The 17,345-nt window shown below is 33.9% G+C and overlaps 1 long non-coding RNA gene across 1 annotated transcript; it reads right to left on the reverse strand.

Moving 5' to 3' along the window:
• Nucleotides 1-12,194: 12,194 nt before the first annotated feature.
• Nucleotides 12,195-16,944, reverse strand: LOC140874380 (uncharacterized). Its single transcript, XR_012148132.1, has 3 exons — nt 16,855-16,944; nt 15,432-15,586; nt 12,195-12,237 (listed from the first exon to the last, which is right to left on the reverse strand). It is a non-coding gene; the product is annotated as an uncharacterized lncRNA (long non-coding RNA).
• Nucleotides 16,945-17,345: the final 401 nt, after the last annotated feature.

Consider the following 17,345-nt stretch of genomic DNA (forward strand, 5'->3'; position numbering starts at 1 on the left):
GTCTTGTGCTTCTTCTCGGGCTCGACTTTCTTGGGTGGGGCAGAACGTTTCTTGCCCTTCATACTTGGCCCCTTCTTAGCAGAAGATGAGGAGCCCACCAAGAAAGCTGGCTTATCCTTCTTAAGTGTGGATTCATATGTCACAAGCATATTGACCATCTCTTCAAGGGTGGCCTCTATCTTGTTCATATTAAAATTTACCACAAATCCGTCAAACGAAGAAGGAAGAGACAGAAGCAGTAAATCCACGTTGAGTTCATGCTCCAACACCAAATCAAGGGTCGCTAACTTTTGTATGAGCCAAATCACTCGTACCCCATGATCACGGACCGAAGTCCCTTCACGCATGCGACACGTCATTAGCTCCTTAACAGTAGCGAACCTTTCAGCCCTCGATTGAGCCCCAAAAAGTTCCTTGAGTTGAGCGTGAATGTCAGCAGCATTCACGGTGTCCTCAAATCGCCTCTGGAGTTCATCAGACATCGAGGCTTGCATATAGCATTTGGTCTTGATGTCATGGTCCCACCATGCATCAAGTTTGGCCAATTCCTCCGGACTTACGTCAGCTGGTGCTTCCTTCGGAGGTGATTTCTCTAACACGTAGAGCATCTTCTCCGAAGTCAAGACAATCTTCAACTTCCGGAAACATTCCGTATAGTTTGCGCCAGTTAACTTGTTTTGTTCGAGGATCGAGAATAATGGATTACGCGAATTCATTGTATGAAATACTGAAAAGAAAAATAGACATATATCAATGATTGTTTAAGCAATTTACTAAGACATAAAATAGGCGAATTTAATTTTATGAATCTCACTCCCACTATTTTAACAATTTCACTACCCTCTAGTGAAAGCGGGAAACCTTTTCCTTAGTGAGAACATGGAGTCCAATTGACAAACTTATGGTCCCGAATAATATCAGCCAACCATAATTCTCAAAAGGTAGAGCCCAATTGCTTTCAAAGCAACCCCCATGTATTTACCTCATGTCCAATAAGGGCCCAATAATATGACGCCGTTTAAAGTGACATGTCAAGATGACCCATCAATATTAAGTTGTGATGGACGGTCGCCATGTGAATCCCCCAATAATATGAGCCGATCCCATGGGAGTTCCACCCAACTTACAACATGTGTCGATCCAATGTACAGTTTTCCGACGGACGGGCCCCCCCAATAATATGAGCCGGACCGTATCCGCGGGTAGCATCACATACATTGACCGTTGATGGAAGGTAGGAACATTTAAACAAATTTAAATTTCCTTTATTTATCTTGATATCAATTTTAAATCATATTTAAAATGAGGGATTTTTAATTATGAAAATTTGTCTCATCATTTTTCAATTTATTGTATGCTTGCCGGATTCATACAATTATGTCTAAAACATGCATACAATCATAATATCATATATTATATATAGGATGATCGATTCCATTTCTAATTGACTCGTGGTTGCCAATCACGAGTCTTAGTCCAATCCTAGGTAATATGCAGTATGCAATGCAATCCTATTACATTAGCTTCCAATTTACATTTCTTCGTCTTTATTGTCTGCTGGGCCCACCATCTTCAAATCTTGATCTCCCACTAAATCTAATGTATTTACAATAAATAGCAATGACAAGTAGGGGATACATTTTAGGGGTGGGAACGGGCCATAAACCAAACCCACTTTTATTACATATGACATTCATATTGGGCCATAAACCAGGCCCATTAATAAAACCAACAACAATAAAACAAATGTAAATTCCTAACATACACCTACAAAATTGGTCATGGCAATCGATCATCCTTATCCAATAACATTTAATTCAAAATTAATTTATTGGATATCATGAATATGGCAATTTAAATTTAAACAGGATAAAATCATATTTTATATATAAAATCATATTTTACATATAAAATCATATTTTACCTTTTATTAAATAAAATCATATTTTATCTACAGAATCTAATTTTATAGATAAAATCATATTTTACTTAATATATACATAAGATCAAATCTTATCATCAATTGTACCAAAAATAATTGATTTCAAAATTCAATTTAAGGATAAAATATTAAAATTTTCCAAAAATTCAAATTTATCCAAAAATCAATTTTAAAATTTTCGGACTCGAACAATTCGATCCGATGCCTCGTGAACCAATCAAAAACAATTTTTGACCGGACCAAAAATAAAATTTTAACACATTAAAATTAATTTAAATAAAAAAATAATAATTTTTCCCGCGGGCCGCCCGGGACACTCCCGGGCCGGCCCACACCCGTGGGCGCGGGCCGGGGCAGCGACAATCGCTGCCCTGGCGGCAGGGGCGGCGCCGTGCGCTGCCCTGCGCTGCGCTGCGCTGCCCTGCGCTGCGCTGCGCTGGGCAGCGCCGAGCGCTGCCCTGGCGGCGCTGAGCGCCGCCCCTGGGCGGCGACGTGCGCCGCCGTGGGCGGCGCTGTGCGCCCCCTTTGGGCGGCGCCGTGCGCCGCCCGGGGCAGCGATCCAATCGCTGCCCGGGTTTTGCCCGAAAATTTTTTTTTTTTTATTTAAAATATTTATTTTGTTTTAAAAAAACCAAGACTCAAAAATTTTTGTACAATCGATTAATTTAATCGTTTGATCTGAGCAACCTGGCTCTGATACCACTGTTGAAAAACGCTGGCGTTCAGATCAATCACGATTGATACCCGGTGCAGCGGAAGTTTAAAATTTTATTATGGAACAATTCCATAGTGTAGGTATCAACCGTTTAACGATTAAATTATTTGTGTGTGTAAAATTAAATAACTATTATTAAATTTTACCTTCAATCTCGAAGCGAGATTATTGGACACCACACAGATTTCTCTGCGCTTCTTGTATCTCCCTGGAACTGATGAACAAGCTTTCCTTCAATCAGGTCCACGAATAGAGGTTTAATCCCTCTGATATATTGCACTAGAAAATCTATCAGAAGTTTTCTACGAAGAGAATAAACGAATTTGATTCGCTATTCCAGACTGCAATTCAAAATCACAGACCGGAATTTCTCACGCAGAGAAGGGAGGGGGTGGCCGAATTTGAGAGAGAGGAGGCTAGGGTTTTCGAAAAACCTGTCTCAAATTATGACCTGTTGTGTGTAATTTCTGTACTGTAATAACTTATTTATAATGCAGGCCACTAACACCTTAGGGCCCATTAGTCATAAGTTGAGGCCCGACAAGCAAAGCCCGCATGTTCAGAAATTAATATAAAATTCATCGTGACTCCGATTGATAAACCGATTTTACCAATGTGCACAGAAACCATTTCTGCACATTTTAAAGTCAAGATAAATTTTCCTGAATCCGAATTCAGTGGTTTCCAAAAATGTACATCCCTATGCCATTTTAGGAAATCCTACTCCCTTACTCTTATTTAAGAAGTCCAACTTCTTTATTCATTAAATTTAACTCTTTAAATTTAACTATCTCAACGGGGATTAAAACTCCATTACACTGTGTGACCCTCAATGGTTCAGGGATACAGCTAGCCGTGGGCTCACAACTCCTTGTGACTCGGAACAACGATTTCCGACTTGCCCAACGAATCATGGTAAAGCGCCTAGCAACATCGCCCCATGATTCCCTAGGTATCACTGATAGTGCCTACAAGAACCAGTAGATTTTGGTTCGCGTACAGTACGGTCCCTTCATCCATATATCCCGATCGAATCAACAACCATTGGTATATCGAGAGTCGCTCAAGATTCGATAACTATGCAATACATCTTGAAGATCAAATTAGTGACATCGCATGTGCTACTAAGAAACCATTTCTTAAATCACATCAAGTACTCTGGCCAGAGATTCGTCACACTAATATCTCCTCAGATCGCATAGGATATCCACACTCGCAAGTATGTGGTGAATCCTTGACAACAATGCATCGACTTCTATATGTGTTGTAACTGTACCCAATCCCGACACCTGATGACCCCCATAGAGTCGGTAAACGAGTCAAAGCACAGTACTAGCATATAGAGTCTCCATGATGTTTCAAGTAGTAAGGACTAATGGTGTACAACCAAAACCGCGGACTTTATCCACTCGATAAGTGATAACCACTTGGAAAGTCCGGATAGGGTAGTTCGATTATTCATCCTATGAATATCCATTTGCATGCTTCGAACATCTCCATGTTCCCTACCAATGAAACGTGGTACTCCGCATCGCAAATGCTAGTCTCAAACTCGAGCGATCCTTATCCTTATTATCGGACGGCTCAATCGACTAGGAACAGTTTAGAATATACAGTGACTATAAGATGTATTTCATGATAGACATCCCCATGTTCTACCACATCTTACATACACTATAGTATATTCAAGGTCTTTATCAAAACAACAATAGTATATCATAATATAACAATATGAAGAAAGATAAAGTCATTGCCATTAATAAAAGTGTAAATTATATTAAACAAAAGATCGTTTGTACAAAGAGTCATCAAAGCCCATAGCCACAAGTTGGCTCACTGGGCACCCACTCTTTCATCAAGTGCGTAAGCAATGACGCATTCTGATGGCACGAACGTTGCGTCCGATCCCCGGACGTTGCGTCCATTCCTCCTGACCCTCTGAACCATTTCTGATCATTTTGGGTCTAATTCCGAACTCCGCTAATCCATTAGAAGTCTCCTTAATCATGTTTAATCTAAACTAACATGATTTGTTGGATTAAATAACAAGTATTCACTAATTCTGGATATGGGCTACTACACTATAGCTTCATAAGAAATCTAGAAAAAAAAGTTTAGCGAGGATTTAAAGTAAAATTATTGGAATGTGCTTTTTAAGTCATACAACTTTTTAAGTTTTTTTGTGTTGTTTTCATATGATACAAATATTATTGAAGTACTAATTGTTTATTTGATTTGAATTTATATAATTGATGTGCTTTCGATGATAATTCACCATTATAGCATCTAATATGAGTATGAGAGTTACATTACCTAAAGAGATTTAATTTCTGATGCTTTTTTATGCTTATCTCTATTGTTTGTTACGGTTTTATGGGATACGTTATTAAAATTTTCTTGTGCAGGATTGATCTCTATTACCAAAAGACGGAGATGAACTAAAGGCAATAGTCGAATTTACAGCCTTTGGAGCCTAGATTATGTTATGAAGTCATTATTATTTTATTTTATAATCTCTATATGAAAATGTATGTTTTTTTCTGACAAAATAGCAAAATAGTACTAGGAAAAATGCTTTTCTCATATGCCACTAAATATAAGATGGACAATAAATTTTGTTTACTACACTTTTATTGACTTTTTTTATGTATATTAAATAAATATGCAAATCATTTTAATATTGGATCTTTATTACTGTATTTTGGTTGGAATTCTTTAATATTGGAACTTTAAATGTTTTTTTGGTTTAGGAGCTGTAAATAATCTGTTTTGGTTTAATTTTTCTGGTTTGAACTTTGATCTTGAGGTAAAGATGCTGGTTTTATTGTTGGAATTGTAGTTTATCTTTTTTTGGGTTTCATTTTTCTGGTTCAAGGTTGAATATTGGAGCTTTATTGATGTATTCTGGTAATGTTAACAAACATCTAGCTACTGCTTAAGTAACAAACTATATATCTTTAAATTATATGTTTCTAAACCAAAGTTGTTACAACAATATAATGCATGGTAAAATTAATAAATTTTTATTTTTATTTATTTATAGTCAAATTTGAAGAATGCGAGTCGTGGAGAAGTTTATGATAATACTAAATGTAAGCTACTGCATTGGTGTGTTGATGGATTAACTGTTGCAACAGGTAGAATTGCATCTACAGGGTTGATAGGGTTTTTGTGGAGAAGGTGGACTTGATTCGAGCAAATGACCAAATGCGTTTTCTCGAGGATGCAATAGGAAGTACAGTAGCATGGCTATCAAAATTTATTGTCTTGTGTGATTGATATACATTCTACCGATTTGAGTGGATTAAAAGCATGTACATTTTAATGTGTAGTTAGTTTGTGAGGAATTTTATATCTTTTTTGTGTTAAGACTTATATGTTGGTAGCAAATGAGATAATTTTTTAATTATATATATATATTAGAGCTTATATTGAGCGCAATTTGTGTAAAAATCTTATTTTTTTGGTTTTTATAAATGAAATATGAATTGCTTTATTTAGTTTTTCATTTTCTTTGTTGAAGTTTTTGTTACATTTAAATCATAGAATGATGCGGATGCTAGTTTCCACGCTGAATATAAGGTTTCCGCAGCATGCATTATAGGCTGTTAATAATATATTTGCAGCGAGCAATGCACGCTGCGAATGTTAATTTTCACAGCGCGTATTGCACGTTGAAGATTCTTATTAGCAGCATGCAATGCGCGCTGCGGAAACAAGAATTGGTAGCGTACAATGCATGCTGCAGATTCTTGTTTCCGCAGCGCGCATTGTAGGCTACGGATTCTGGTTTCTGCAGTGTGCATTGCGCGCAGTCGATAACCCATCAGTTTCAACAGCTTGCTACGTTGCAGCGTACTCAAATTAGTTGCATTAATAAGTTGTTTAATTACTTGTAACAATAAACTCAAATTAGTTGCATAAATAAGTCGTTTAATAACTTGTAACAATAAAGTTGTCTCTGCAGATGACACTTCTCTATATAAAAGTTTTTAGTTTTAGATAATTTTTAAAGATTATATTATAATTAAAAATTTTAGAAATTATTTTTATGAGATTTTTTAGTAATTGATGAGAATAATAATTTAAATTTCATAATTTTTTGTTATTTTTTATACACAAAACTCCAACAACACAATCTCACTGATCAATTTTGTGGGCTGGATATCATATTTAGGTCACCAATGAAAAAAAAATTCTTTTTTATGTCAAAATTATTACTTTTTATCAAGATTCTAAAAAGTGCGAAGCGTAACGCAGCGTCACGGTCAAACTTCAAGCTTCACAATTTTAAGAGAGTTTAGAACATTAAGCGAAAAAAAAGTTTTTTTTTTTTTTGTATAATTTTAATTATATTAAGTTAATTATAGAATAAATAACATTTAAACTTAGGTTGCGCTTGGATGAGAGGATTTTAAATTCATGAATTTCGATTATGTTGAAAACTGATGCGAGCCAAACTGAAGTGAGATAAACTGAAGATAAATTAAAGGGCTAAACTGTCTTGAAAAGAGAAGTGCAATTTTATGAGTAAAATCGCCTAACCGAGTCTTCAGGGAAAATAGCGACTTTATTAAGAAAAATGCTAAACTGAAAAGCGCGATTTTAAGATAGCCAAATTGATCCCTTCAAAGATCAACTAGACTGAAGATAGCCAAACTGATCCCTTCGAAGATCAACTAGACTGAAGATACCAAGCTGAGTCATCAACTGTTATTGCAAAGACTTTACCAAAGTAGTAGACTGATCCTTTTAACGCCTCACACTACATCAGTCTACCATCAAGATCATCAGTCTACCCTTGCAATTTGGTTTGGATAAAGTTTTCTGTACTCTGACACTACCTGCAACAAAACGCCGCGATCCCAGAAGTTGTTGGGTAGAGAGAATGTCGGTGAAAATGACGAGACAACGAGAATAATTCAAATCCTATGAGAGACCTTTTTAAAATTATTACCGTTGGATTCCGAAGCCTATAAATAGGAATCTTGAACTATCAAGGAAGAACTCTTGCTCTCACGAACATCTAAATATTCAAGCTTTCAAGTCTGTTAAGAAATTTTATCGAGAAACTCGAAGCACAACACTTAATCTGTTACTCTGATCATTCAAGGATCATTTTTGTGCAAAGTTCAAATAGAGTTGTAACATTTATATCCTATATGTTTAGGACTGAAACCTAGTTGTAACTAGGAGTTCTGAGATAGACTATTATGTGTAAGTCATAGCCTTGAAGTGGGGTTTTGCAATTGTGTTTTAAAATTCAAAGTCTTCTAGTGATATCCTTTCGAGAAGGAAGAAGGGGTGAAGTAGGAGTGATTGAAATCTCCGAACATCCATAACATCTCACTGTGTTTTTCATCAGTCTACTTACATACAGTCAAATCTTGCATACACATTTACACAAAGTGTTTAGAATCTGCCCCTTCACATATTTTCTCACATATACTGTTTGTCAAATTGCATTAGACACCAAGATAAATCTGGAATTCAATCACCGAAAGTAATGAATTCACTATCAGCTCATTGGAAGAATTTTTGAGTGTATTCTCCCCCCTCTACACTCTAATCCGATCCTAACAAGTGGTATCAGAGCGGGATTTTTATCTTACCTCTGAACACTATCTCAAGATGTCTTCATTCATCAAAATTTCTATGTTCTCTAAAGAGGACTTTGATGACTGGAAGATACGTATGCAAGCACATCTATCAGCTCTAGATGATGACATGTGATTTGTCATCACTAATGGACCTCTCACAATCACCAAAGTAAACACTGCTATAGCTATCTCAAGTGGTGGGCCACAATACATCAAGAAACCGAGGGTTGAATGGACTGCCAAAGACAAGAAGAAAGCAAATCTTGACAATGTTACTAAGGACATTTTGTATAAGACTCTTGAAAAAAATACATTTATCAAGATCAATATGTGTAAAACTGGAAAAGAAATTTGGGAGAAAATGATTCAGCTTTGTGAAGGAAATGAATAGACAAAATAAAATAAGTTATCTGTGGCTACACAAAAATTTGACAATATCAAAATGAATCTAGGAGAATTTATGACAGAGTTTGATGAAGAGTCAGCAGCATTGTGATTGAACTCAATGCATTGGGAAAAACTTATCCCAATCGAGAAGTATTCCAAAGGTTATTTGAGGTCTTCACAAAGAGTGGGATTTCAACACAATGGTTATGACAGAATCAAAGAATCTGAACAAACTTGAATTACATGACTAATTTGCTGATTTAAAGGCTTATGAGTTCGAATTAAAAATCAGAGAAGAAGATCAATCTACTTCTCAACTGACCAAAGCTATGGCAGCAGTCAAAATAGAATCTCCAGCTTCAATAGAAAGAACCGTTGAACAACTAAGCAATGATGTTGTGCCACTATTCGTCAAGAAGTTTGGAAGGTTCATGAGAAAGAATCAAGAAGGATCCTACAGAAGAAACTTTCAGAAGAAAGAGTCAAATGATGAACCAAGAGCCTGCTTCAACTGTGGCAAGACATGAAACTTCATAGCAGATTGTCCCAAACCGAAAAAGGATGAGAAAAGATCAATAGAGAAAGGAAAGAAGAAGTTTGAAACGAAGAAAATTTCAAGAGATGCAAAACACACATCCAGAAAGAAGCATGAAACACTTGTTGCTGAGGAGAGTAAAGCCAAGTAGGCAGAAACTGATAGCGAATCAGATGAATCAAACTACTCTTCTAGCTCCATTGATGATGAAGAAGAAGTAAGATGCTTAACGGCCAATGATCATGAACAGACATCTACAAATGAACAGGTATTTGACTTTAGCTCTGATGAATATACCAGAGAAGATCTCATCACACCACTTCATGAAATGGCAAATGAGTATCACAAACTGTCCATAGAATTCGATGAAGTCAAAGCAAAGCAAAGCAAGAAGATCTAAAAGACACCTCAACTGAGCCCAATTGGGAACAGTCAGTTGAGAAAATCAGATCAAACAGAGATTGCTAAGCTCAAGACTGAGAATGAACAACTTAAGATGAATTTTCATGAATCTTACAATGGAAAATCAAAGATTAAATGATTTGATAAGTTCATGGAACAAATCTTCAAGCATGCTGAAAGAGATGTAAAATTTACAAAAATCCACAAATGAAAAAAGCGGTTTAGGGTCTGGTAAAACTAAGAGCATCGGTGAATCGAGTACTCTATCCAAACTAAACATGTGCAAAGGGAAGTTTATACAAATTGTACGAGCATGTATGTAAAATAAACATGGAGAAATCTATGATAAACCTGTCCTAAAAAGATGGAAGTCAAGGTTGAAACTGCTAAAAGTCCTGATCGAACTAATGCGGTTCAACCAAATCCTATGAGAGGAATCGAAACCAGTATCACAATCAATGTCCAGTTCAGAAGCGATATCGGCAACTCAACAATTTGAGAAATGAAAATCAACATTTTGTGTCACAAGCACATCACTTTCCACGACATTGGAACAACCATAGCTCGAAGCAAACGTGAAGAAGTGTACTGCATATTTTTAAGGTGAAGCAGATGATCAAGTGGACCGTGGGTTAGATTTTTGTGCCTTAAAATTCTAACTATTTGTGATTATTGTGTGAAGAATAAAATGTGGTTTGTTATTTGAGTATATGTCAGTAAAATAGACTGAAAAATTGTAAGACTGAAAATTTGTATCTTTATTTTTTAGATGCAAGCAAATTAGGTTTCGACGTTGGAATTTCAATTTTATGATCTGGTTTGTGTTTCATGTTTTCAATTAAATGATTCCATTAGACTTGTGCATGTTTTCAATTTTAATGCCAACATGTAGGATTTAGTCCTGGACTTATTATGTGGGGTTCATTAGATTACTCAATTTTTACTGATTTCGTGTGATTTAGATTTTTCTAATAACTTTTTTTTCCCCCCATATTTTACACTATGGAGTGAAAATTCTAGAATTGCATTATAGTAATTGATTATAACGACTTCCTACCCAATTTTTAGGGGTTAGTTCTCCAATCGAAAAATATTTCAATTTTTAGGAATTAAAATCTACAGACGGTTGTTTGAGAATGTTCTCTCAGTGTAAATGCGGTCTTTAGGGATCACAACCTTGCATTTTTGGGTGGTTGTAAATGAAAACAACAGTTGTGTTTGCGATTTCAATTTTCAATGGTTATAGTTTGATGAACATATTCGCTAATCTTGGCAAAAAATTAAATATTAAGACTTTATTTCCTGCAATCTACTCTGTTATTAGTTTTTAAATTATAGAAGATATTTTTGTTTACACTTCTGCATGAGAAAAAGATTGTTAGAAGTAGAATCAAGCATATGTCTATACCTTCAAGGAGATTGACACATTCAAGTGACAACATAAGTGGTTTACGATTGCTATGATGATTTTGTTTTTGAAAATGTAGAGCAAGAATTGCTTTATCTTGTTGTGATGTTGTTGTATTGTATCATACTCTATTTTATTTTGTTCTTATATATTGTTGTACGATGTGAACTTATTGTTGTTTTTATGGTTTATGTTGACTTTTTATCGTGTGCATGCAAGTAGTTTTTGTAGTCGCTAACAATGTTATGCACTTGAATAATTTGTGTTTGTATTTAGTGTTATATATGTCTGCAAGACTGAATGTGTTTTTTTTCTTTAAGTTTGGTTTTAGTGGTTGATATATGAATGATCAATTCATATCCAATTTCGCACAGAAATAGGGTATAAATATTAATAAATTAGGTATATGGTATATGTAGGCCTGGTTCGGTACAATATACCGAAATTTACAAAGAATACTGTATACCGAAAAAATTTGGTACCGAAAAATGAATACTGTTACCGTACCGAAATTTCAATATATCAAAATATCGGTATACCAAAATTTTGGTATGACACACAACTCCATACCGTTCTTATTGAAAAAATTCGGTATACCGAAATTTCGGTACATTATTGGGATAATACCATATTTACCAAAATTATAACCAAAAAAAATTAAAAATTGGTGTTACTCACATAACAATCATAACGAAATGAAGGTGCTGAATTCTAACCATAAAAAAACAAAAAACAAAAAACAAAAAAGAAATAAAGAAAGAAAGAAAGTTTCTTAGAGCGATGTAATTACAATAACCGAACAAAGATTAATCTTATGATTCTTCAGTTAATTTGTACATGGAAAGCTTTAAATATGTAAATTAAAGAAAATTCAGACTATCCAACAAAAAGAAACAAACTTATTTAACACAAAAGTACTTATCTTATAGACAATAAAAAAATCAGAACCAAAACAAACCCAACTCATACATCAAATTTCACTTGGCAGCCACAAATAACTTAATTTATCCAAATGAATTTCAGGCATTATACGTATCCTAAGTAGAGGCAATCAACAAACATTTCGACTTTCATGCTGTTCATTCAAGTCAAAGAATCAACCTCAAATTCATGTTGAAACGAATCATAATAATAAAAATAATAATAATAATAATAATAATAATAATAATAAGAACAACAACAGATGTTAAAATACCGTGGAACATGATGAGAGAAGTATCAAATCTTGCAGAGAAACCAAAGCAAACCCTATAGTGACCAAAATAAGAAAACATGGTAAGTATATCTCAAAACAAAACAGGTCTTTGTAGCAATATGACAAAACTTCAACTACACAAGTCAGCTACATTCAAATGATACTAAAATACCACATATCAAACAACAAGAATGCGACAAAGTTTTAACTACACAAGTCATAGCTAATTTCAAAGAAAACTAAACACTACATACAAAATAATAGAGTTTTATAATATCTAAGTTTCAAAAGAGCAAGCCAAAAAGAAAAAAATTCTACCAGAAAAGCAAAAGTATTCTCAAAACAGAAGTGCCACATCAAATACATCACAAGTGGTCAATCTAAAAAGCTATAGGTTAATTGCCAAAAATAGTGTCATCTCGTGCTAATTTTTTTAAAATCCAACATCTAAAAGTAGAGCCATCAATTTGGGTTAGGTTCGTCGGGTCACGTCCCATCACACAATTTAAGTAGGTTGATGTTGAAAATTTTTCAACCCAACTAAATGTGGGCCTAGGTGGGCCAAACCGTGCGGGTCGCGGGCCTAGGCGGGTTAGCCCGCGGCCGGCTTAGGTTGGACCGCGAGCCTGGAGAATTATTATTATTTTTTTACTTTTATAGTGACATATATTTTTTAATGAAAGTTATGAATTTTTTTTATTAATTGCTTTATATAAAATTTATACATATGAAATCAATAATTAAAAATTTTATTAATATGTTTCTATTAATATTTATTTATGAAATGAAATTTATAATTAATTATAATTATTTTTATTTATGTTTTATTTATTTTTATTTGTAATGATCCAACCCGCGGGCCACTCCGTCTAACATGCAACCCACCTTGGGTTGGGATGAGTTGAGGATTTTCAGCCCATTAGAATGGTGGGAAGGCATGCCCTTGACCTGCCAAACGGTGGGTTTTTGGTGGGCCGGCCTGCTCCACCATAGGTTGGCCCGTCTGACAGCTCTATCTCAAAGAACTTGCAAAAGTTAGAAACTAAGTTTATTTAAAAATATTAAAATTTAATAAGTAAACATAAATATATTCTTACTAAATGTAATTTTTTTGGAACTCCAATATATCAAAGTACCTTAAAAATTTAAAAACTAAATTTAGTTACAAATATTAGAATTGAAATAAGTAAACATAAATATAGTCTTAATCTTCAATTTAGACCAAAGTGGCGGGGAAAGATGAAGTTTTGCCACGGTCTTGAGTGATATTTGCAGCTACAAAAAAAAAAGTTATTATGCATGTTTGATTAACAAAGATAAATATTTATATAAATTTAAACTTAATTAAATAAAAAAAGGGTTACTCTTGTTAATTTCTTCAAGTTCCTTATATAGTTCAAGTTCATCATCCGTTGGATCTTTCCAAAAAGAGATCCACAACTCTTTTGCCGAAGCTAAAAGAGGACTCGCTAGCAATGGTTGAACATGGAATTGAAAAAAATATAATTGGCAATCAATGAAATGATTGGATAACTAGTTTCACTTCTTTTCTACCACTCCAAAAGATTGAATTAATATTGATTAGAACATTTTTCAGTATCATGGGCCAAATACTTATTCACTTCATTGTATATCTCTTAAAGTTGTTCTGCTTCATTCTGTGTTTCCACATCATCAAACAATTCATCACAAATATCAACACCATCATCACTAGTACCACCATATCCACCATCACACTCTATTTGCATACTTTGACTCTCAAGATTCAATATATTATTTATTCCTTTGTACTCCATCCACAAAGTTACCAAGTCTTGTTTGACCTTATCAATGAATTCTTTGATCCTTGCAGGTGAACCTCCCAATTTTCTGACGGTGGCTTTGATCATCTGAAGTTTGTTCCTCGGGTCCAAAATATACCAATAAATATCAAAGGGTTCATGCTATTCCAATTTCCCCAATACTTGTCAACTTTGACTTCATTGCACATGCTACCTCTGTAAGAATTTGATCTGAATCATTATGCCTCTTTATATCAATCTTTGCTTGTAGTGCAATAATTGATTGATAAATCAAGTAGGAGTTAGGATTTTTTGATGCATTTATCTCCAAAGTGGAATCATAAAACTTTTTCAGAAAGTGTACAAAAGTCTTTGCTATCTTCCAATCATCAGCAATTGGAGGCTCAATCCTTTCTTTACCCTTATCATCCTTTTCACGGAAATAATTCATAAAAGACAACCATTCCTCAACCATTTTTTCGAACACCCTCCTATACTTTAATGCAACATCAAAAATTTTATAAGTTGCATTCCACCTCATTTTGACATACATAGGTATGGTTGAAGACATACTGGAAAACTTGGCTAGCATGGCAAACTCCTTAAGTTTATTCAATTTTGATGAAGAAGAATGAATTAAAAAAACTGCATTCCTTATAACTTTAATTGAAACATTAAACTCCTTGAAGCCATAATTAACAATTAAGTTAATTATATGACAATCACACGTCAAGTGCAAATATTTCTCTTAAAACAACAATGAATTCTCACTTTTCATCCTTATTTTCAAGTAATCAATTGCAGTCTCATTAGAGGAAACGTTTTCAACTACAATTGAAAGACTTTTTCTATCCCTCACTCTCTAAGACAAACGTCAACCATCTTCCAATTTCTTCACCAGAATGATTAGTTATTTTTGTGAAGTTGAATATTTTTTTATGAAGCTTCCAATCAGTATCCAAGAAGTGATATGTCACTACCATGTAATTTATGTTTTGAATGCATGCTCAAGTATCAATAGTGATACTTACCCTTTGGTCGCCGATCAAACTTTGTATCTTAGCTTTTTCAACTAAGAAAATATCATAAACCATACCTACAACTTCTTTCGATCAGTAATTCCGAATCTCGATTGTAATTCATGAAATAATTCTACTAACCCCTTCCCTTCGACAGCCCTAAAAGAAACTTCATCCACAATCACATGCCTTGCCACTTTCAATTCACATCTTTTTTTTTTAATTTATTAAAAGTATGAGGAACCAAGATACTTCATTTTCCCAAAGTCTCATTCGTCAATATAATTTGAATTTTATCATTCGCACTCGCTTCATAGAGCGAACTTGACTTACACCTCTTTACTAAGTGGTTTCTTAACCCACTATTACTTATGTAAACTGTTGGGATCTCAACTTTGCAATATTTGCATATCCCTATCTGTTGTATGGTATCATCATTCAACTTACTTGTCCCCTTTATACAATGCTCCCAAAATTTACTCTTTCCTTGTTTAGGAGCTTTAGGAGGCTTCCTTGGTCGCGTTCGAGTCGCCGATTGCTGTGTTTCATGTTCGGTTGCATTTGATATTTGGGAATAACTTAGGAGAGTATTAGACTCTATCCTGAAAGAAAACCAAGAAGATTGCATCATAATTTTATGAATAATTCTAAATATTTTATCAATATATGACACTAAATTTATCAATAGAAATTATATCATGTATGCCATGTTAGAAGCATGAAATCCCAATGAAACTTGAACAAGTTTTTTTTTGTTGAAACTGTAAAGCATAAATTGTATTTAAAAAAATTGTACTCAATAATTTCGTTTTCTATCCAAAAAAAAAAAAGAGAGTTTATTCATATTTGTTAGTTGAAGTTTCTACCTTAGCCTATAAAATTGAGTTAAATAGAAATTCAATTTTTCTCTAAAAAAAAAATCAGGACGATGCATTTCAAAGTCACTAAATACCACTGTTCCAATAATTTCACTTCCATCAATGGAATACAGATAGATTTGTTAGTTCTTTTTTTATGTCAGTTCAAGTACTACGACCCAAGTTTGGTTAGTGTACATAGTTATACCTACAACTGCTAAGTTGGATTAACCATTGATGTCTCATCATTTTACTTGGCTCTAAAATATGAAATTATGCATTGAATAGGACTATATCATGAGTCCACTTTTCAGCCAATGTAAAAATGCAGAATATCTAAAATCAATGCTGACTTATTTATGGAAAAACCTAAACAGATGGAGATGCCTTCTTGGACAGTCGGACTCCTTTTTCCATGAATGTCATAAATGTAACCGTATTTTTCACATTTCAATAAGTGACAAACTACTACTTATGTGGTCATTCCGAACTGACTTAACATAAAAACTATGTTCAAATAATCAGTTTAATAAAAAAAATGAATGACAACACAAAAGGATAACCTAACATCTGAAATTTAACCATTCAAAATAGAAAGAAAAATTAAATGATGCATAATACATTACGCCATCTGCAATTGTCACAACGAATTAGTGCCTTTAAACAAAATAAAAACAAAAAAATATGACACTGAAAACTAGATAAAATAAGTAACATGGTTAAGTTTAAAAAATAAAAAATAAGTTTCACCAAAAAACCAGCGGCAATTTTCAACTGCCTATCAGGGCACTTAGAAAATAACTTGTACTCCTCGAATAGATTAGCAATCATGCACTAAAAAATAAATTATTCCCTGTTAAAAATAACAACTTTCTCAATTGAGCCTCAACTTGTAGTTGCACTTGAAAAAGCTACAACTAATTGGTGAAAAAATAAACTTAAATAAACTCTAATTGTAAATCCAGGAACACAAAAGTATAGAGTAGTTGAAACTTGAAATTATTTTAATCCACCTTCAAAAGCAAGCATCAAACCCCAACTATATCACAAAATCTTCTTCATTTGAACCCTAAGCAAAGGTAAAAAAGCCAAGACTCCTCCCCTGCTTGAACAAAAAGCTATTAAAAAATAAACATCGAAGATAGATGAAACGAAATTTTAAAAATAAAACATTGCGGTACATAATTCTTTTCCAAAAAAATAACAAAAAATACGCAGCCGAAAGAAATTATAGTGCATTTACCGCATATAAATTATGTGCATTAGTTTAGGGTTAGGGCAATAATAAAAGAAAAATAAGAATGATTGAAAGAAACGATGAAGATGAAGAGATTTCTACGTTGCTTTAGGCCTATAAGATAATTGGACCAATGTTTAAAGGCCTAAAAAGCCCAACCCGAAAAATAAAAATTGAAAAATTAATTGTGCTCAATACGAAATCATTATTATCATTTTTTTAAAAATATAAATGATTTTTTTCGGTTCCAAAATACCAAAATTTTTT

This window comes from Henckelia pumila, chromosome 1, assembly GCF_033568475.1.
Source record: "Henckelia pumila isolate YLH828 chromosome 1, ASM3356847v2, whole genome shotgun sequence".
In the NCBI taxonomy this organism is placed as follows: Eukaryota; Viridiplantae; Streptophyta; class Magnoliopsida; order Lamiales; family Gesneriaceae; genus Henckelia; species Henckelia pumila.